The sequence below is a fragment of the Dermochelys coriacea genome, chromosome 13 (assembly GCF_009764565.3).
Source record: "Dermochelys coriacea isolate rDerCor1 chromosome 13, rDerCor1.pri.v4, whole genome shotgun sequence".
NCBI lineage: Eukaryota > Metazoa > Chordata > Testudines > Dermochelyidae > Dermochelys > Dermochelys coriacea.
The window spans coordinates 3,202,690-3,224,738 of record NC_050080.1 but is presented as its reverse complement, the minus strand read 5'-3'; positions in this window follow the sequence as shown (position 1 = coordinate 3,224,738).

The window sequence follows — 22,049 nt, the reverse complement described above, 5'->3', positions numbered from 1 at the left end:
AGATGGAGTTCACTTAACCAGACTAAGGACTTGATTCTCCTCTTACTTGCACCAGTGGAATTCATTGGCCCAGCTCCCCAGCAGCAGTGAGGACGCAAGACAAAGTGGCTTACCTTCTACTCAAATAAGCTTTCCTGACACAAAGCTCATCTCAGTGTCAGGAAGGAAGGTGGCACTCTTTGAAGAAGCCAAAGTTGCCGTGCTGTTCGATGGATCACCTGCAGGGCTGAGAAGTGGAGGGAGAGAGCGCCAGTATTTCCTTTGAAATGTGGTGTATCCACACACACTTGGTAGAGAAACTGCTTTTGAAACACTGGTATGCGAGCTGCTGTGAATTTCCATTCTTGTGGGGAATGGGCTGCTACCATCCCACCATCTGGGGTTGTTACGATGAAAGAAGAATGCCGACTATTTTTCATCCTTATCCATGGCCATCCATTCAAATCCTTCACTGATCAAACCCATATTCATTGTTTTGGATGTTCTTGAGTTTCTCCTTTTGGAAATCTCTCTTCCAATGTTTACTCCAACACAGATATGTCCATAAAAATGTTGAGTATATCTAGGGTGAAACTGTCTGTTTCATTCTTGGTGGATCCATCAGAATTTCTCCTTCTTCTTTTCTTCCATCATTACTTTCATCCCTCTGTTTTCAACAAGCTCCAAAAATCTCTTTCTCTCATTTCACTGCACTGTCCTAAGCCAAAGACCGCATTGGATGCATTTCTTCTCTGTTTTCTAACCAAGTTTGGCACTGAACAATTCCATAATAATATCAAATGGTCCTTCCTTCATGCAGCACAAGCTTATGTGTGAAAAGCCTTGAGATCCTACAGCAGGGGTAGTCAATAGGTGGACTATGGTCCAAATCTGGATCACCAGACGCTTTTGAACAGATCCTGAAATCTTTTGATTTATTATTAATTATTAATTATTATTATTATTATTATATCATTATCATTGTTGCTCGTTTTTTAAATTATTTTCTCTGGAGTCTGGATCTTGATTGTACCTTAACCAATACATTTGGACTTTGACAAAAAATAATGGACTCCCCACCCGCCCAGTGACATATGTTAGACAGGACTGTTGCTCGGATGTCTTCGACCATTAATTATTTTGGAGGGCTACAAACCTCTTCCAAAAATTTAAGGGAAAAAATGGCAGTGTTCCATTCCCTTCTGAGCTGGTGTGATGAGGAGAGATGATGGAATTACTCACTGAGAATAATACTCAGGTATATTTAGCCCTTTGTTCTGTTTGCAAATCATTCCTGAACTTCTTCAGTGCAATCCTTACTCATACCTATTTGCCAGATGGTTTATGCAAACAAATTTCAGCCTATGGAATGTTCATGAACAGGTCATGAACACACCTTGGTACATGAGGTGTGGGACTGGTTGCCTATGTCACATGGTGTCATTTGCATTCCCTGACAGGATAGCTAAAACTTTTGAAACAGAAGAACCAAAACTGAGTGACAGCTTAAATAGCAAATCACAAATCCATTCATTCCCAGTACAAGTTTTCAGGGGAGTAGTCACATACACTGTCAGTATTCATCAACATTTTCACCAGTACTTAGAACCCACCTGAATACTCACTAGTAACAAATGCTCTACATCACCCATAGCAGCAAACTTAACTCTCTGCTTTTATTTGCAAAGCTCTCCTTGTACTATTTGACTAGCTTAAGTGAGGAGATGAATGACTTGCTGAGTGTTATTACCTGAGGGCAGAATGCTAATGAAACCCAGCTGATCAGGGGGCTTTCCTGAAGTGGACCATCTTCTGTGAGTAAATGGCTAAGACTTGGGCCACAATCTTTGTGTCCGATGAGTGACATTGGCTTACAGTAAGAACATGAGGAAGATGGTCTTGTGGGTTAAAACACAGGATTGGAGTTCTGGGTTCCGTTCCTGGCTCTACCATAGATAATAATTCTGCCTTTGTTTAGTTTATTTCAGTTGTAAACTTTGGGGCAGAGACTATCTGTTTGTACTGCACCTAGCACAATCGGGCCCTGATCTCAGTCACAGATAACACCGGTTTCAGAGTAGCAGCCGTGTTAGTCTGTATTCTCAAAAAGAAAAGGAGTACTTGTGGCACCTTAGAGACTAACAAATTTATTAGAGCATAAGCTTTCGTGAGCTACAGCTCACTTCATCGGATGCATTTGGTGGAAAAAACAGAGTAGAGATTTATATACACACACACAGAGAACATGAAACAATGGGTTTATCATACACACTGTAAGGAGAGTGATCACTTAAGATAAGCCATCACCAACAGCAGGGGGGGGAAGGAGGAAAACCTTTCATGGTGACAAGCAGGTAGGCTAATTCCAGCAGTTAACAAGAATATCAGAGGAACAGTGGGGGGTGGGGTGGGAGGGAGAAATACCATGGGGAAATAGTTTTACTTTGTGTAATGACTCATCCATTCCCAGTCTCTATTCAAGCCTAAGTTAATTGTATCCAGTTTGCAAATTAATTCCAATTCAGCAGTCTCTCGTTGGAGTCTGTTTTTGAAGCTTTTTTGTTGAAGTATAGCCACTCTTAGGTCTGTGATCGAGTGACCAGAGAGATTGAAGTGTTCTCCAACTGGTTTTTGAATGTTATAATTCTTGACGTCTGATTTGTGTCCATTCATTCTTTTACGTAGAGACTGTCCAGTTTGGCCAATGTACATGGCAGAGGGGCATTGCTGGCACATGATGGCATATATCACATTGGTAGATGCGCAGGTGAAGGAGCCTCTGATAGTGTGGCTGATGTGATTAGGCCCTATGATGGTATCCCCTGAATAGATATGTGGACAGAGTTGGCAACGGGCTTTGTTGCAAGGATAGGTTCCTGGGTTAGTGGTTCTGTTGTGTGGTGTGTGGTTGCTGGTGAGTATTTGCTTCAGATTGGGGGGCTGTCTGTAAGCAAGGACTGGTCTATCTCCCAAGATCTGAGAGAGCGATGGCTCGTCCTTCAGGATAGGTTGTAGATCCTTGATGATGCGTTGGAGGGGTTTTAGTTGGGGGCTGAAGGTGATGGCTAGTGGCATTCTGTTGTTTTCTTTGTTGGGCCTGTCCTGTAGTAGGTGACTTCTGGGTACTCTTCTGGCTCTGTCAATCTGTTTCTTCACTTCAGCAGGTGGGTACTGTAGTTGTAGGAATGCATGATAGAGATCTTGTAGGTGTTTGTCTCTGTCTGAGGGGTTGGAGCAAATGCGGTTATATCGTAGCGCTTGGCTGTAGACAATGGATCGAGTGGTATGATCTGGATGAAAGCTAGAGGCATGTAGGTAGGAATAGCGGTCAGTAGGTTTCCGATATAGAGTGGTGTTTATGTGACCATCGCTTATTAGCACCGTAGTGTCCAGGAAGTGGATCTCTTGTGTGGACTGGTCCAGGCTGAGGTTGATGGTGGGATGGAAATTGTTGAAATCATGGTGGAATTCCTCAAGAGCTTCTTTTCCATGGGTCCAGATGATGAAGATGTCATCAATGTAGCGCAAGTAGAGTAGGGGCATTAGGGAACGAGAGCTGAGGAAGCGTTGTTCTAAGTCAGCCATAAAAATGTCGCTCTCTCAGATCTTGGGAGATAGACCAGTCCTTGCTTACAGACAGCCCCCCAATCTGAAGCAAATACTCACCAGCAACCACACACCACACAACAGAACCACTAACCCAGGAACCTATCCTTGCAACAAAGCCCGTTGCCAACTCTGTCCACATATCTATTCAGGGGATACCATCATAGGGCCTAATCACATCAGCCACACTATCAGAGGCTCCTTCACCTGCGCATCTACCAATGTGATATATGCCATCATGTGCCAGCAATGCCCCTCTGCCATGTACATTGGCCAAACTGGACAGTCTCTACGTAAAAGAATGAATGGACACAAATCAGACGTCAAGAATTATAACATTCAAAAACCAGTTGGAGAACACTTCAATCTCTCTGGTCACTCGATCACAGACCTAAGAGTGGCTATACTTCAACAAAAAAGCTTCAAAAACAGACTCCAACGAGAGACTGCTGAATTGGAATTAATTTGCAAACTGGATACAATTAACTTAGGCTTGAATAGAGACTGGGAATGGATGAGTCATTACACAAAGTAAAACTATTTCCCCATGTTATTTCTCCCTCCCACCCCACCCCCCACTGTTCCTCTGATATTCTTGTTAACTGCTGGAATTAGCCTACCTGCTTGTCACCATGAAAGGTTTTCCTCCTTCCCCCCCCTGCTGTTGGTGATGGCTTATCTTAAGTGATCACTCTCCTTACAGTGTGTATGATAAACCCATTGTTTCATGTTCTCTGTGTGTGTGTATATAAATCTCTACTCTGTTTTTTCCACCAAATGCATCCGATGAAGTGAGCTGTAGCTCACGAAAGCTTATGCTCTAATAAATTTGTTAGTCTCTAAGGTGCCACAAGTACTCCTTTTCTTACAGATAACACCATAGCTCAGGATCATTGCTAAAGAATTCCCTCTATTTCCACTAAATTCCAAATGTTTCTGTGTGAGATGCAAGCAGCTGGCCATCAAAGAGAAGATAATGGAAGCTGATGGTATTCATTCTGTAATTTGTGTTCCTTACTATATAGGGAAATCTTGCCAACAAACTGAGTGCAGGACATAGATTCTGGTCTAGGGCTTCTACTCATCTTAGAAAACAGCATGTCTGATAATTGAAAAAACCCAGCTCAGAGACTCATGAAATTTCATCTCACCCTTTTAATAGATCTGACTTTGGGATTATTTTTCAGGAATTTGTTGTCAGTTTCAATTAAAGACACAAAAGACATAGATCTGGGGAAAATGTGAAGATAAAGTCTGGGGTTTTGGAGAAGGATTTTTCTGAGCTTAAGCATGTCAGTTGTATGTTATGTACCGAATAACTTTATGGCCCATCAGAGAAGCATTGCTTCAGTGTCTCACAAATGGTTTGATTTAGAAGGGGGCTTCATCTCAGTACTAGCTAGGCACAAGGGAAGTTTTAATAAGGGAGACGCAGCTTGCCTGAGATTTAATTCACTTGGGCCAATGTTGGGATAATGGGCAGGGAGGGGGCACCTCTATGCCCCCTTCATGCTGTTTTATGGCCAGTCCCCAGGACAGCACATTAGATTTCCATTTACTCAAACTGTTTCCATTAGGAGCCGAGGAAATGAAACTACAGATGTGACCGATACTAATGTGAGAATCAGCTCCTCAGAAGCTGGTGCTTAAAGACCTGAGATGATGAGATGATGTGAGTGTCAGCAGGATGGTATTAAAATGAATGAATGATGCTGGGATTACTCTACTGACTGTAATGGGTTTACATCGCAACAAATTGTCCCATTGTGTGCATCAGACATCGCACACATGTACTGGCTCGACTGTCTACAACAGCTGTTTGGAGGATATTCATATTTCTGTTGCCCCTAGCACCCACGTTAATCAGCTTCTATAGACAGAGGGTTAGGCATACAGTTGCATGTGCAAACTGCTTGTACAATTTGTGTTTCAGAGTAGCAGCCGTGTTAGTCTGTATTCGCAAAAAGAAAAGGAGTACTTGTGGCACCTTAGAGACTAACAAATTTATTAGAGCATAAGCTTTCGTGAGCTACAGCTCACTTCATCGGATGCATTTGGTGGAAAAAACAGAGGAGAGATTTATATACACACACACAGAGAACATGAAACAATGGGTTTATCATACACACTGTAAGGAGAGTGATCACTTAAGATAAGCCATCACCAACAGCAGGGGGGGGAAGGAGGAAAACCTTTCATGGTGACAAGCAGGTAGGCTAATTCCAGCAGTTAACAAGAATATCAGAGGAACAGTGGGGGGTGGGGTGGGAGGGAGAAATACCATGGGGAAATAGTTTTACTTTGTGTAATGACTCATCCATTCCCAGTCTCTATTCAAGCCTAAGTTAATTGTATCCAGTTTGCAAATTAATTCCAATTCAGCAGTCTCTCGTTGGAGTCTGTTTTTGAAGCTTTTTTGTTGAAGTATAGCCACTCTTAGGTCTGTGATCGAGTGACCAGAGAGATTGAAGTGTTCTCCAACTGGTTTTTGAATGTTATAATTCTTGACGTCTGATTTGTGTCCATTCATTCTTTTACGTAGAGACTGTCCAGTTTGGCCAATGTACATGGCAGAGGGGCATTGCTGGCACATGATGGCATATATCACATTGGTAGATGCGCAGGTGAACGAGCCTCTGATAGTGTGGCTGATGTGATTAGGCCCTATGATGGTATCCCCTGAATAGATATGTGGACAGAGTTGGCAACGGGCTTTGTTGCAAGGATAGGTTCCTGGGTTAGTGGTTCTGTTGTGTGGTGTGTGGTTGCTGGTGAGTATTTGCTTCAGATTGGGGGGCTGTCTGTAAGCAAGGACTGGTCTGTCTCCCAAGATCTGAGAGAGCGATGGCTCGTCCTTCAGGATAGGTTGAAGATCCTTGATGATGCGTTGGAGGGGTTTTAGTTGGGGGCTGAAGGTGATGGCTAGTGGCGTTCTGTTGTTTTCTTTGTTGGGCCTGTCCTGTAGTAGGTGACTTCTGGGTACTCTTCTGGCTCTGTCAATCTGTTTCTTCACTTCAGCAGGTGGGTACTGTAGTTGTAGGAATGCATGATAGAGATCTTGTAGGTGTTTGTCTCTGTCTGAGGGGTTGGAGCAAATGCGGTTATATCGTAGCGCTTGGCTGTAGACAATGGATCGAGTGGTATGATCTGGATGAAAGCTAGAGGCATGTAGGTAGGAATAGCGGTCAGTAGGTTTCCGATATAGGGTGGTGTTTATGTGACCATCGCTTATTAGCACCGTAGTGTCCAGGAAGTGGATCTCTTGTGTGGACTGGTCCAGGCTGAGGTTGATGGTGGGATGGAAATTGTTGAAATCATGGTGGAATTCCTCAAGAGCTTCTTTTCCATGGGTCCAGATGATGAAGATGTCATCAATGTAGCGCAAGTAGAGTAGGGGCATTAGGGAACGAGAGCTGAGGAAGCGTTGTTCTAAGTCAGCCATAAAAATGTTGGCATACTGTGGGGCCATGCGGGTACCCATCGCAGTGCCGCTGATTTGAAGGTATACATTGTCACCAAATGTGAAATAGTTATGGGTCAGGACAAAGTCACAAAGTTCTGCCACCAGGTTAGCCGTGACAGTATCGGGGATACTGTTCCTGACGGCTTGTAGTCCATCTTTGTGTGGAATGTTGGTGTAGAGGGCTTCTACATCCATAGTGGCTAGGATGGTGTTTTTAGGAAGATCACCAATGGACTGTAGTTTCCTCAGGAAATCGGTGGTGTCTCGAAGATAGCTGGGAGTGCTGGTAACGAAGGGCCTGAGGAGGGAGTCTACATAGCCAGACAATCCTGCTGTCAGGGTGCCAATGCCTGAGATGATGGGGCGTCCAGGATTTCCAGGTTTATGGATCTTGGGTAGCAGATAGAATACCCCAGGTCCTGGCTCCAGGGGTGTGTCTGTGCGGATTTGTTCTTGTGCTTTTCAGGGAGTTTCTTGAGCAAATGCTGTAGTTTCTTTTGGTAACTCTCAGTGGGATCAGAGGGTAATGGCTTGTAGAAAGTGGTGTTGGAGAGCTGCCTAGTAGCCTCTTGTTCATACTCTGACCTATTCATGATGACGACAGCACCTCCTTTGTCAGCCTTTTTGATTATGATGTCAGAGTTGTTTCTGAGGCTGTGGATCGCACTGTGTTCTGCATGGCTGAGGTTATGGGGTAAGCGATGCTGCTTTTCCACAATTTCAGCTCGTGCACGTCGGCGGAAGCAGTCTATGTAGAAATCCAGGCTGCTGTTTCGACCTTCAGGAGGAGTCCACCTAGAATCCTTCTTTTTGTAGTGTTGGCAGGAAGGTCTCTGTGGGTTAATATGTTGGTCAGAGGTGTGTTGGAAATATTCCTTGAGTCTGAGACGTCGAAAATAGGATTCTAGGTCACCACAGAACTGTATCATGTTCGTGGGGGTGGAGGGGCAAAAGGAGAGGCCCCGAGATAGGACAGATTCTTCCGCTGGGCTAAGAGTATAGTTGGATAGATTAACAATATTGCTGGGTGGGTTACGGGAACCATTGTTGTGGCCCCTTGTGGCATATAGTAGTTTAGATAGCTTAGTGTCCTTTTTCTTTTGTAGAGAATCAAAGTGTGTTTTGTAAATGGCTTGTCTAGTTTTTGTAAAGTCCAGCCACGAGGAAGTTACTATATGCCACAAGGGGCCACAAAAATGGTTCCCGTAACCCACCCAGCAATATTGTTAATCTATCCAACTATACTCTTAGCCCAGCGGAAGAATCTGTCCTATCTCGGGGCCTCTCCTTTTGCCCCTCCACCCCCACGAACATGATACAGTTCTGTGGTGACCTAGAATCCTATTTTCGACGTCTCAGACTCAAGGAATATTTCCAACACACCTCTGACCAACATATTAACCCACAGAGACCTTCCTGCCAACACTACAAAAAGAAGGATTCTAGGTGGACTCCTCCTGAAGGTCGAAACAGCAGCCTGGATTTCTACATAGACTGCTTCCGCCGACGTGCACGAGCTGAAATTGTGGAAAAGCAGCATCGCTTACCCCATAACCTCAGCCATGCAGAACACAGTGCGATCCACAGCCTCAGAAACAACTCTGACATCATAATCAAAAAGGCTGACAAAGGAGGTGCTGTCGTCATCATGAATAGGTCAGAGTATGAACAAGAGGCTACTAGGCAGCTCTCCAACACCACTTTCTACAAGCCATTACCCTCTGATCCCACTGAGAGTTACCAAAAGAAACTACAGCATTTGCTCAAGAAACTCCCTGAAAAAGCACAAGAACAAATCCGCACAGACACACCCCTGGAGCCCCGACCTGGGGTATTCTATCTGCTACCCAAGATCCATAAACCTGGAAATCCTGGACGCCCCATCATCTCAGGCATTGGCACCCTGACAGCAGGATTGTCTGGCTATGTAGACTCCCTCCTCAGGCCCTTCGTTACCAGCACTCCCAGCTATCTTCGAGACACCACCGATTTCCTGAGGAAACTACAGTCCATTGGTGATCTTCCTAAAAACACCATCCTAGCCACTATGGATGTAGAAGCCTCTACACCAACATTCCACACAAAGATGGACTACAAGCCGTCAGGAACAGTATCCCCGATACTGTCACGGCTAACCTGGTGGCAGAACTTTGTGACTTTGTCCTGACCCATAACTATTTCACATTTGGTGATAATGTATACCTTCAAATCAGCGGCACTGCGATGGGTACCCGCATGGCCCCACAGTATGCCAACATTTTTATGGCTGACTTAGAACAACGCTTCCTCAGCTCTCGTTCCCTAATGCCCCTACTCTACTTGCGCTACATTGATGACATCTTCATCATCTGGACCCATGGAAAAGAAGCTCTTGAGGAATTCCACCATGATTTCAACAATTTCCATCCCACCATCAACCTCAGCCTGGACCAGTCCACACAAGAGATCCACTTCCTGGACACTACGGTGCTAATAAGCGATGGTCACATAAACACCACCCTATATCGGAAACCTACTGACCGCTATTCCTACCTACATGCCTCTAGCTTTCATCCAGATCATACCACTCGATCCATTGTCTACAGCCAAGCGCTACGATATAACCGCATTTGCTCCAACCCCTCAGACAGAGACAAACACCTACAAGATCTCTATCATGCATTCCTACAACTACAATACCCACCTGCTGAAGTGAAGAAACAGATTGACAGAGCCAGAAGAGTACCCAGAAGTCACCTACTACAGGACAGGCCCAACAAAGAAAACAACAGAACGCCACTAGCCATCACCTTCAGCCCCCAACTAAAACCTCTCCAACGCATCATCAAGGATCTACAACCTATCCTGAAGGACGACCCATCACTCTCACAGATCTTGGGAGACAGACCAGTCCTTGCTTACAGACAGCCCCCCAATCTGAAGCAAATACTCACCAGCAACCACACACCACACAACAGAACCACTAACCCAGGAACCTATCCTTGCAACAAAGCCCGTTGCCAACTCTGTCCACATATCTATTCAGGGGATACCATCATAGGGCCTAATCACATCAGCCACACTATCAGAGGCTCGTTCACCTGCGCATCTACCAATGTGATATATGCCATCATGTGCCAGCAATGCCCCTCTGCCATGTACATTGGCCAAACTGGACAGTCTCTACGTAAAAGAATGAATGGACACAAATCAGACGTCAAGAATTATAACATTCAAAAACCAGTTGGAGAACACTTCAATCTCTCTGGTCACTCGATCACAGACCTAAGAGTGGCTATCCTTCAACAAAAAAGCTTCAAAAACAGACTCCAACGAGAGACTGCTGAATTGGAATTAATTTGCAAACTGGATACAATTAACTTAGGCTTGAATAGAGACTGGGAATGGATGAGTCATTACACAAAGTAAAACTATTTCCCCATGGTATTTCTCCCTCCCACCCCACCCCCCACTGTTCCTCTGATATTCTTGTTAACTGCTGGAATTAGCCTACCTGCTTGTCACCATGAAAGGTTTTCCTCCTTCCCCCCCCTGCTGTTGGTGATGGCTTATCTTAAGTGATCACTCTCCTTACAGTGTGTATGATAAACCCATTGTTTCATGTTCTCTGTGTGTGTGTATATAAATCTCTCCTCTGTTTTTTCCACCAAATGCATCCGATGAAGTGAGCTGTAGCTCACGAAAGCTTATGCTCTAATAAATTTGTTAGTCTCTAAGGTGCCACAAGTACTCCTTTTCTTTTTACAATTTGTGTGTACACCAACCAGCATTGCTCACACCACTTGGGTTACTCCTTGCACAAATGGCCAATTTACCGTGGAATTGCCTGACCTGTGAATGCTGTCATGGCAGTGGGACGGTATGCACCAGGTAGGCATGCAATTTTGCATTCATTTTACACACAAAACTGCGGGAGCATTTTGTGCATGAAACTGCACAACTAAACATCATAGAAATCTGGCCAAAAGTGCATCCTGATATCCATCCCACACTTGAGCATGACCCAAAGGTGGGTCAAAATAAGCTAGGTTTAGCATTCTCAGCCTTTCCCTCTCAAGTGATGAACTCTCTGAATGACACTAGAAAGGAAGATTTATTCATACCAGTACTCCACAAGCTGTCACGGAGTCCCCGGGCGATGCTCTGGAATTGCTCCCTACGAAGCCAGCCAGGACTCTGGGGGAGCCTCCTCTCTGTGAGCAGCCTGTCTGCAGGACACACAGCTCACCCGGCTCCCCCCTTCCTGGGTCTGACCTCGGAGCATTCAGCATCCTCTGCCCCTCCATGCACTTCCCACAGCGAGTCCGCCCAGGCGGGGTCCTGGGGAAGCCGGAGGGTCCTGCCGCCCAACTCCGCAGTCAGACGGGACTGTCAGCCAGCCAGTGAAACAGAAGGTTTATTAGATGACAGGAACAGGGTCTAGCACAGAGCTTGTAGACGCAGAGAACAGGACCCCTAAGCCGGGTCCATTTTGGGGGGCAATGAGCCAGACAACCACGTCTGCACTTCACTCCATGTCCCCAGCCAGCCCCAAATTGCCTTCCCCTCCAGCCCCTCCTCCTCTGGGCTTTGTCCCTTTCCGGGGCCAGGAGGTCACCTGATTCCTTTGTTCTCCAACCCTTTAGCTCTCACCTTGCAGGGGGGAAGGGCCCAGGCCATCAGTTGCCAGGAAACAGGGTGTTGGCCATTCTCTGTGTCCAGACCCCTGCACATACCTACCCTCTAGGGCTCTGCAATGATCATACACCCTTATCCCACCCCCTAGATACTTAAGAACTGCATTGGGGAAACTGAGGCACCCCCACACTATTCAGAGGAAACATTAAGAACAGTCCCGCTTCGTCACACAAGCACAGACTGGGACAAAGACATGGACACATCATACAAGTAAATCTTCAAAAACCTCAATAACAAGTTTGCATTTTCCAGGAGCCGCAACCCTGAATACTCAAAAGAGTAAAACTTTTCTCTAACGAACATGCTCAGTAACTTCCTCCCCCAGCACTAGATGAGACACTAGACCCTTCCAAAGTGACCTGCTGCAGTACAATTGGGCACCAGAGGGCCTCTTGGGCAGCCCAGGGTCACCTAGTCTTCATTCATTGAGCAGGTTCTGAGCAGTTGCAGAGACACTGACCCACTTTGCACCAAGCTCTTCATCAACTCATAATTTAAACATTCCCTATCCTAGATCCCCTCCACCTCCAGATAAAGAGGGTGCATGCTGGACAGTTGCCATGATGACAGCTGATGTCACCTCCAGAAAGTTTTCCATGTTTCAGAGACCAGCCCTAGCAGTTCCTCCCATTACCCCACTGTATAACTCTGGTCCCTCTGTCCTGCAGGGTGGGGGCAAAGGGACAATTATGCGGGGCACCATCTAAAAAGTATTTGTTCTTAACAAGTAGAGCAAGTGTTTTTCTGCCCTGATCTGTATTATCATTCTTACTATCACACAGTAGCCTCTCTCCTTAACACTAACCAGCTGTCTGACCTACTGTACTTTGTGCTTAACCTGGAGAGCAAATGCAGGGCAGAGAGCTCTTCTTTTGCCTGTTTAGGGCTAGATTTTCAGCAGGCCTTCCTAACTGCAGCCGTGAATTTGCACGAGTACATCCATTTCACATGTACACCATGTGCAGTCACGCAAGCAAAATGGGGATCTGCACCCACAGGTCCCCATTGGTTTTTGTGTGTTGTGTGCATACAAATTAGATGAGTTCAGAAAGGTACACCTAAGCTGGCTGAATAATTGGCCATGAAGGTCTCTTTGTTTTGATGTTTCAATAAATCTGGAGGGTACCGAATCTAGACAGCTGTGGGGTTGGGGCATGCCATATGTCTGGAAAGGATTTTCCACAGCATAGCAAAAGCAACATCAGCAGACATACATTTCCAGCAGCAGCTGTATATTGAGGCACAAACCCCACGAACATGCATAGCCACAACCGTCCCTGCTCACTCAGCTCCATCCAGTGAATGCAGACATGCATTGTCACACACTCACACGTGGAATGTCCCGCTTCACCCTCACACATATACACAGAGAAGTTGACACACTCATGGAATGATCTGCTCCTTCCCTTACATGTACACATACACACTGGGAGATGCTCACACTCTGAGTGCCCTCTCTCGCAACACACACACACATTCTCGAGTGATCTGGGAATTGAAACACTTTAAGGCATTACTTTCAGCTTGTTTGTTTATGGAAAGAAAATCCGAGCCAGCTGCTGAAAATCTGCGTTTTATGGGTAATTTTTCAATTTATTCACACTGGCATTAAAAAAAAAATCCCAACCATTATTACTTTTGCTTTCTGATGGCAAAGGCCGAAGGTTCTTAAACGGTCTCTTTGTCATCTGAATCTTTAACTCTTTGGGAAAGGATTTGTTTGTGTCTGATGAGTGAAGTAGGGATGGGGCAGAGGGAATAACTGTAAGGGGAGGGCAGTTGTAGGAAGGGGGGAGCAGGGGATAAAACCAAGAGAAGGAGTGAAGACAGGAGTGAGGGAGATTCTGCCCTCACACACATCCCATGGATTTCATTGGTAGCTGACTGCATGTATCCGGAGGGTGAAATTTTTCCCAGAGACAGTGGAATGGATGGGAAGAAAGGCAGGAATTAAAGTGGATGGACATCTTAGTCTGCTTATTCAAAGCCCCTGATCATGCTGGGATTCCTTTTAAATCAGCTTCATTAGAGCAGCGAGCCCACTGATGAGCTGGAAACCCCTGCCTGCAAACTAAGAGCTCTCTGAACTCACCAGTCTAAAGGGAGCGTAACTGGATAACTTGTGTGCCAGCGGGCCACACGCTAGCATATTCAAGAGAGAGGAGCAGCCGTTGTGGCTCAGGCTGGAGCCTGGGCTCTGAAGCCCACCCCTCACCCCAGTGTTCAGAGCCCAGCCTCCAGTCTGAGATGCTATGTCAACATACTGTCTGCAGAGCTAGGTGAGCACCCGAGTGCAAGCCCCACTAACACAAGGCTGTGAAGCCTGGTTGGGAGACTCGTGCCTGGCTGCAGTGTAGACACACCCCTAGATGCCGGAGTCATTGCTGAGCGCCTAGCAGCTTGGGGGTCACTGAGCCATGGAACTGATCCCCACTGTGCTTGCAGAGGGAGCCAGGTGTGGACCGGGTCTGTTTCCAAATCATCCTAGTTCTCGCATTTCCAACCCTTTACAGTTTCATCGCGCAGTGAAGGCAGGCAGGGCTCGCTGTTCCGGCACCAAACTGGCACTGCTGGGGAAGGAAGTGAGTTCCTATTGGTACGGCACGAGCTGCAGAGAACTGAAGCTAATAACGGCTATTGGCAATAAGCACCTGGCTTAGCCTTTGAAGAGCCTTGTTTTCTGGAGCAACACCCAGCCCAGCATCTTTAACAGGGACTTGGGTGGGGGCACTTCCTTACAGATTCATTGCAACACTGAAAGCTATTTCTTTAAAGTCAGGTTTCAGAGTAGCAGCCGTGTTAGTCTGTATTCGCAAAAAGAAAAGGAGTACTTGTGGCACCTTAGAGACTAACAAATTTATTAGAGCATAAACTTTCATGAGCTACAGCTCACTTCATCGGATGCATTTGGTCTAATAAATTTGTTAGTCTCTAAGGTGCCACAAGTACTCCTTTTCTTCTTTAAAGTCAGTGGTTCATCCATAGGTGATGGGGGGGGGATAGAACAACCCTTTGCCTGGCCAGAGAACCCCAGATTAGTATTTATTGTCTGTATTGTGGTAGCACCTAGTAGTAGCACCTAGTAGTAGTAAGCACTTGCATAGAAGGAAGTGATGGGCCCTGTTCTCAGTTGCTTACAGCCTGAGCTGAAGCATGGATTTCGCCGGACACCTGCATCTAGAACAATGCACCTCCTGAGTTACAGGCCACACACAAAAGGGCTTCCCTGGGGCAAGGTTAGGATGAACTCTTCTCTCACCCCCCGACATAGAGCAGTGCAAAGGAGAGGAAATCAGGCCTACAGAATCACACCCAGCTGACCTGAGAGTCCATAGGGGCTGCAGGGGCGAGGGGTGGGGTAGGTTTGTTTGGGGACTTGAAGCTGGAGTGGTGCATTTGAGACAGTTTTAACACTTGTGAGCTGGAAGCATTGCCATCATAATCCCAGTTTGAGAGTCAATGCTTGTGCATCAAATACACCCAGAATATTCTTTCCCATGGACTGTGTCCATTCCTGACTGTTCCAATGAAGAATTAACCTGCTCCAGATGCCCTGTGCTTCCCTTGCAGGATATGAGTAACTTCCATTAAACTCATTGTATTCAGTGAGGGGGTGGACAAGACGAACATCTCCTTCCATTGACTGGAAGCCAATATAAAGGGCAAAGTGTGTCTGTATCTAGGCTCCAAGCCAGCAGCCTCCTCCTGAGCACCAGCTGGAATGGACATCGCTACTGAGAAAGAGACGTGAGGCACAGGACACCAACCTGTATAGAGACGCAGGCCCGGGATCTCTGTTCCTAGTATGCTGACGCCAGTGTGGCTCTGGAGACAGCTGTGAGCTGTCGGGGAATGCTGGGTATGCTGACGTGCAAACAAGCTATACGGCGCACAACCCACTTTGCATCTCGAGTTCTCCTGTGCGACCACAGCCAGAGCCCAAATTCAGGCTGCTCGTTCTGCATACGCACATGAGGAAAATGAAGTGGAGAAGTGTCCCCAAGGCCCATGCTGTTCACACTCAGCAGACCTTCCACAACATGGGCTGGGGCATCCGCAGCTATGAAATATTGACTCCTTTACATGCCTGATAACTCTGCTTGTGGGGGCATAGCAGCCATTTTCTTCTCAGAATTGCTGCTGCCGACTGCAGAGGAGCTGCACACACGGTGCCCTCTCCTGTGGAGATTCTGCTATTGTTCTTTCTTGTTTCCCCTTAATCTTATACAAAAGGAAGTGAAACTGGAGGCTATGCTTTGCTCTTTGTGTATCGGGGGCACCCGCGGCAGGATTTGAGATCAGGAGCTTGGTCATTGAGCAGTTAGACAGCATGTGACCTAAACCAGCCAAATTCCAGGTGGAATTTGGGGACACAGAACATGGCTGCTCATGCTGGAATTTTGCCAGGCCCTGAGGTTAACACACTTACTCTTCTGTAGAGTACCACGGGTTCTTTAGTCCTCACAAGGGTACATCTCCTGCAAAAGAGGCACCTTCAGCCATACAGCGCTGCTAGCAATATACTGGAGCACTGGGTCTGGACTAAACAATGGTCCCAGTTGAATCACCAGTACCGCTTCCCAAAGCATACATGGTAGATATTCCTCAGTGGTCTCCCCTCGAAGTACTAGACAAGCCCAAATCCACTTACTTCGAAAGAACTGACAGGATGACAGCATAAGGTGGCATAACCGTAGATTCTCCATCAGGAAAAGCATAAGAGGCTACATCGATTTATGTAGGTGCTGCACTTTGTTCTTTCAGGAAGTATCAGAGGATTTTTAGCACACGGGCCAATATATTTTAAAGTGTAACAGGAGCTAAAAGCCTACGTCAATGTGAGCGCAGAATGGAAATGTATTTAAGGACTTATCCCAACTTATCCCTTTTGAGAGATGGTTGTATTTTCCCCTATGATGGGGGATTCTTGGTCCTTCTCAATCTATTCTGAATTTTCCGTGTGTCTGGTTTTTTAGGTTTCACAGAATTGTTGAGGACTGGCCCAAAGAAAAATTAGAGCATCTTGAAACAGGAACCCTCCATGGTAAGAAATGAAACAGTGTAGGTAAGAAATGAAACAAGCTCAGTTAGTTCAGTAAGTCCCTTGACTCACACTCCATGCTGGATGGGATGGACTTACTCAATGAAGAGAGGCGTTTTCCTATTTGTTGAATTTCATTCATGGCTGCAGTTGAGTTCCACTATCTCTTTCCCAAGAGCCATGGGGACTGCTGCTATTAAACATTCTGGCTCCAGTTTCAGGCTGGCTTCAACTCTCTTGCTCTGTAACACAACGTTACCCTTTCCTGAATCACTTTGAAGAATGACCTGAAAATGCCAGACAATTTCAAGACCCAGGCTTCTTTGGGCCACCTGAAGAACAGAGAATGGGGAATTGCATCAAGCACCAGCCACTGCCCTTGGTTTGGGTTCTGTGGTGATAGTTTGGCCAAGAGTGTCCCTACTCCTGGGAAGTCACATGGCTACCCTTACGAAAGCCTTGCTAGTCATGAATTCCTCCTGAGGGTCTTGCTGGCTTGGACATCTGGAAGGGTCACAATAAATGTCACATTAGTGGCAACCACAGGAAAGAACTTTATGTTGCATTCAAAGTAGCTGTTTCATTATTTTGGGGAAGCTTTACAGGCAGGATCCTGCAACTTTTCACCTATTCCTACATGATTAACTAGTTCCATTGATGTCATTGAATGGACTTCAGGGAGGATGACTCACATGAGCAAGAATTACAGGTTCAGGCCTTAAATGCCAAGCAAAAATAATTTTAAGACAAGAGACTATTGCAACTGAACTTCCAATAGGTTTGGCTAACATTTTCCTCACTAGTCGCTCTCTCATGTATTTTAAAATGGCTTCTCTCTTGTCAACATCAGACAGAGAAGTTGCCACTTTGCGCCTCAGTTTGCCCAAGCTTTGAAATGGGTAAAATGCTCCTGACCTGTCTCCTGGGGTGTTGTGCAACTTTGCAAAATGCTTTGAGATCTTTAGGTACCGGGTGCTAAAGGAGTGCAAAATATTCTCCAACATGCCATTCTCATTCACCCCATTGTCTGCAGATGGAAAAACTACAAGAGATGAGCACAAAAAAAAGCTCTGGAGCTGAACACCCAAGACATTTGTGGGGCACAGAACCCACATCTGGATCCCAGTTTTGCACTCAGTCACGGCATATGGTACTGCGTGTAGATCCAGCATCGACGGGTTTCTTGTAGGGATTATTAACTGTTACCTCTCTTGTATTTCCTTGTTTTGCAAAGTTTGAATGGACACATTCTCTTCCATTTGAAAAGCCTATAAACTTTTTAATTTTAAAAAAGAAAGAAATGTGTTTGTATTGGATGTAACGGACATGAGCTTATTACCTCATTAACTCACCAGGCACCCAGCAGGTGTAAGTGCCCCGTGATGAAGTGGAGAAACTGCCTGCCAGCATGGCAGGAGTTGAAGAGAGCCTCTGGGCCCAGCTAGCCCTGCCCCCATTATACCTGCAGCTAGGCCGGGAGGGGGTAGAAAAGGAGAGAGTGGGGCCCAGATTGGGCTGACTGGTGAAGAGGCAGGAGCTGAAAGGAAGTGTCATTACCTTGCTAGCCAAGCCAGTCACCAGGGAGCACGTTCTGTCTCCCAGTCAAGGGAGACTGTGGAGAAGCCACCAGTAAATGGGTGACTGTGGCCCAGAGACATTGTGGGGTTCAGCTGCACCAAATTCATGGCTACCCCGCCTGAAGGCACCTGGGACCGTGGCCAGGCACCACCCACAATCCATGAGAGGACGCCACAAGAAGCCACCCAGAGAATTAGACAATAGGGGCCCTACTCCAAACTGAAGGGGCTCTGGTAGGAAGTGTCCCAGGGCCGTGGCTTTAGACTCCCTGCTCCAAGTGCCCCCTGTTCAGGGGTCAACTCACACAGGGCCCTGGGCTGGGACTTGGTAGAGTGGGAGGGCCCAGGTCTCCCTACCCCCTGCCTGAAAGACTGAGGCACCTTGGCCAGGGAAACAAGAGACCGGAAGTCAGGTTCATCAACCACTAAGCCACCTGGCCCTTCAAGTACCCTGTTACATGCCCATCCTACCTTAACCTCACCCACTGCCCTGGGCATGCAAAGTGACCAGGGTGCTGGCTTTCATAGCACCCAGTTCAAAGCTTTTAACAGCATCCTGTCACATATCTCCCCCTTCTATGTTTCCCAGCTCAGCTTGGGGTCCCCCTTTCCACTAAAGCTCAGTTTTCTCCCTGACAGAGCACTACCTTCCTTACGGAGGCGGTGATCCCTCACTGCCCCATGTCCCTTTGTCTGCCTTTCTGCAGGCCATTCTCCATCCACAGAAGAAATATTCCTTAGGTGGGGGTCTACCCCCACAACTCGGTTTTGTCCCACAGGTCATCACACCACGAACAACCTACAACTCTGGCTGAGGATCTACCTCATCCCTTGTAAAGCCCGCTGGGGTTTCCTCCTCAATCAACCCCTCACATGCTGATGGTCTCTGATCCCCTTTAGCAGTTAGGCCTTTGAGGTCACTCCCTCCTCCTGGCCCCCTTACTGGAGTATATGGGGTTCACCTCCTGCCCTTCCTTTGGGTTGCCCTTGTGTGAGTGATTCCTGCTCCTTCACCCCCTTTTCCAGTTTCTCTTCTGCCCCAGTATTCTCCACCTGGGGCCCCCTTTCTTGGCTTGTTGTTTTCTGTTTAGGGTTTTCTGTTATCTACCCGTGTGGGCTCTGGGTCCCATGCTTAATCCCAACCCCTCTTTTTCTCACCCCCCATTGAGGTTCCTTCCCCCTGGCCCCAGGCCTTTCTTCTCCTTAAAAGGAATCGGTTCCAATCGGTCCCCAAGACTACAGGATGGGGCAAGGTTTCCACTACTCTGACCCTTTGGCATTGGAGCATCCCATGTACCTCCAACGGGACTATTGTCATTGGATAATTTTTTTTTCTCCCTGTGTACATACTCCACACACAGGGTTTCCCACTCCTGAAATCACTGCAGTTCTAGCAGTCTGTTCTGCAAGAGTGAACAATCAGCCACCATATCTATAACCCTCACCTCTGGTCTATATCCCACCCTTACAGGGATTGTTTTCACATCCTTCCTAGATGTCTCCATCACCACAATCCAGCTGCAATATTCCCCCAGTCTGCATTCCATTTACGGGCAGTCCCGCTTAATGTGGCCTTTCCCCCAACCCTGGTAGCAGGTAATATCTGGTTGGTCAAAGTGGCCTATTTGCCTCTTGTGTCCTCCCAGGCCTTCCTGTTTGAGGGATCCCATCTTCCCCCCTACCCCCCCATTCCCCCATTGTGTGGGATAAGCTGCTTTCCTGGGAAAACCTGCCTCCAACACACTTCTCAGCCAACTTTACCACTGCCTCCACCATTGCTGGCTGACGTCTCCTCACCTGGACTTTAGAGGTGTCTGGGAGGATCTGCATAACTTGTTCTGATATCATGGCATTCATGATCTCTTCCACATGCTCTCCACTTGGTCTTAACCATCGGTTGGCTCAGTCCTTCAACTTCTGCACAAATACTCTGGGCCTGATCCCCTAAGTCTACCTGACTGCCCTAAATTTCTCTCTGTAGCTCTCAGCCAACAAGCCTATGTGGTCTAATATTGGCCTGCTCATCACTCAATGTAAATGGCTTGTGCTTCTCTCACCAGAGAAAGGGCTAGCCATAATCCTGCATCACCGTCCACACAAGCAGCAATTCTCTCAAAAGTCAATAGAAATATGTCAGGACCAGCCCCGGGGCCCGTTTTACAGAGTCCCAGCCCTCCTGACTTCCATCCCCCATTGGCAGGACTTGTCACATTTTGTATTAACTGCTGCACCTCGTGTGCGCCTTCATGAATTCCTGAAACACCAGCTGTTGCTCCACCTGCCATCCCAGCAGAACTTGTTGCTCGGCCTGCTGGCTTTGCTGGAATGCCGGAAGTGTCCTCTGCATCTCCTTCTGTTGCTCTACTAGCCGCCGCATCAGCTCCTCAGTCTTCTCCAACTTGGCCTTCCACACGCCGTCTCTCAAGCCTTTCTGGTTCCCAGACAAGCCCCCACTTGTGAACAAGCTCCCACTTCCCCTTCAGGAAAACCCTAGCTTGGAAGCCCTCTTGGTGAACTAAGCAGCACACAGATTCACCAAGGTAACTTCACCACATGTGCTTATTGATTGTCTCCTTAAGCTCCGGCTACAATACAACCCTATATCAGCAGTTCTGAGGAACTCCCTCCTGCAGCCTGAATTAGCCTTTTACATTGCCTGCTTCCCTTCCTGGGTTCTCCAGTTGGTGAGCTAATTACCTCGTTAACTCATCAGGCTACCTGCAAGTGTAAGTGTTCCCATCTTCCTTACCTACATCCAGTGCCCTGGGTGTCCTAAGTGACCAGGGTGCTGACTTTTCTAGAGACCAATTTGAGCCTGTTAACAGCACCCTGTCACTGTCCCCAGCACAGCAAGGCCATAGTAAAAGCGACCCAGCCATCAGTCCTAGTGGTTAGCTCACACAGCCGCCCCACCAATCTGGCTGTCAGCATTTAAACCGCCGTTGCTGTCTAAACAATACAGTCAAACAGTGTGCAAGGCCCAGAGCAAGTGGGACTGGCTGTGAAAGGGTTACGTGCTGGCAAACTCCCAGTTCAGAGACAAGGCTCAAAGAGACAAGGCTCAGGTTCTACAGCTCTCAGAGAAACATTAGCAGCCTGGAAAACGAGGCTCAGCAACAGCTCTAAAGAAGACTGGGGGCAGATGCTCTGGGGGTGTAAATTGGCCCGGCTCCATTGCAGTTAGTGGAGTGACAGAGGTTTACTCCAGCTCCGGATCTGGCTTGTAGATATTGTACCCATTTGCCTTTGTCCCCAAGACACAGCAGATTTGTCATATGGAGTGTGGTTTAATAAATTAAAGTGATTAATTTTCCCCTTCCTAGAAGAAAGGCTGGAGAGACCAAAGCTAAGTCTGACTAATTCACACGGGCTGTCCCGCCTGTGGGGAGGGGAGCACTGGGATTCAGGAAAGGGGATGAAACAAAGCTTGCCAGCACAGCCAGGGTTAATTTCCTTGACTCCACCCAGAGTTTCTGAGCAGTGGACTCTGCGTTGAACCTGAATTCTCAGGCCTGGCAAGGGTACAAGTGCCGTGCAGAAGCAGAGTGGGTCAGTTCCCAGCTGAGGTGGAGCCTGGAGCGTTTCTGAGTGGTAAACTCCAGCCAATTTGTTTGCAAGTTGGTTTGTTGCTGTGGGATATTTTGGAGGGGTGTGAGGGTGGGGGGTTGGGATCTGCATATAAAGGACGAGCTCCCTGGACCGGCCA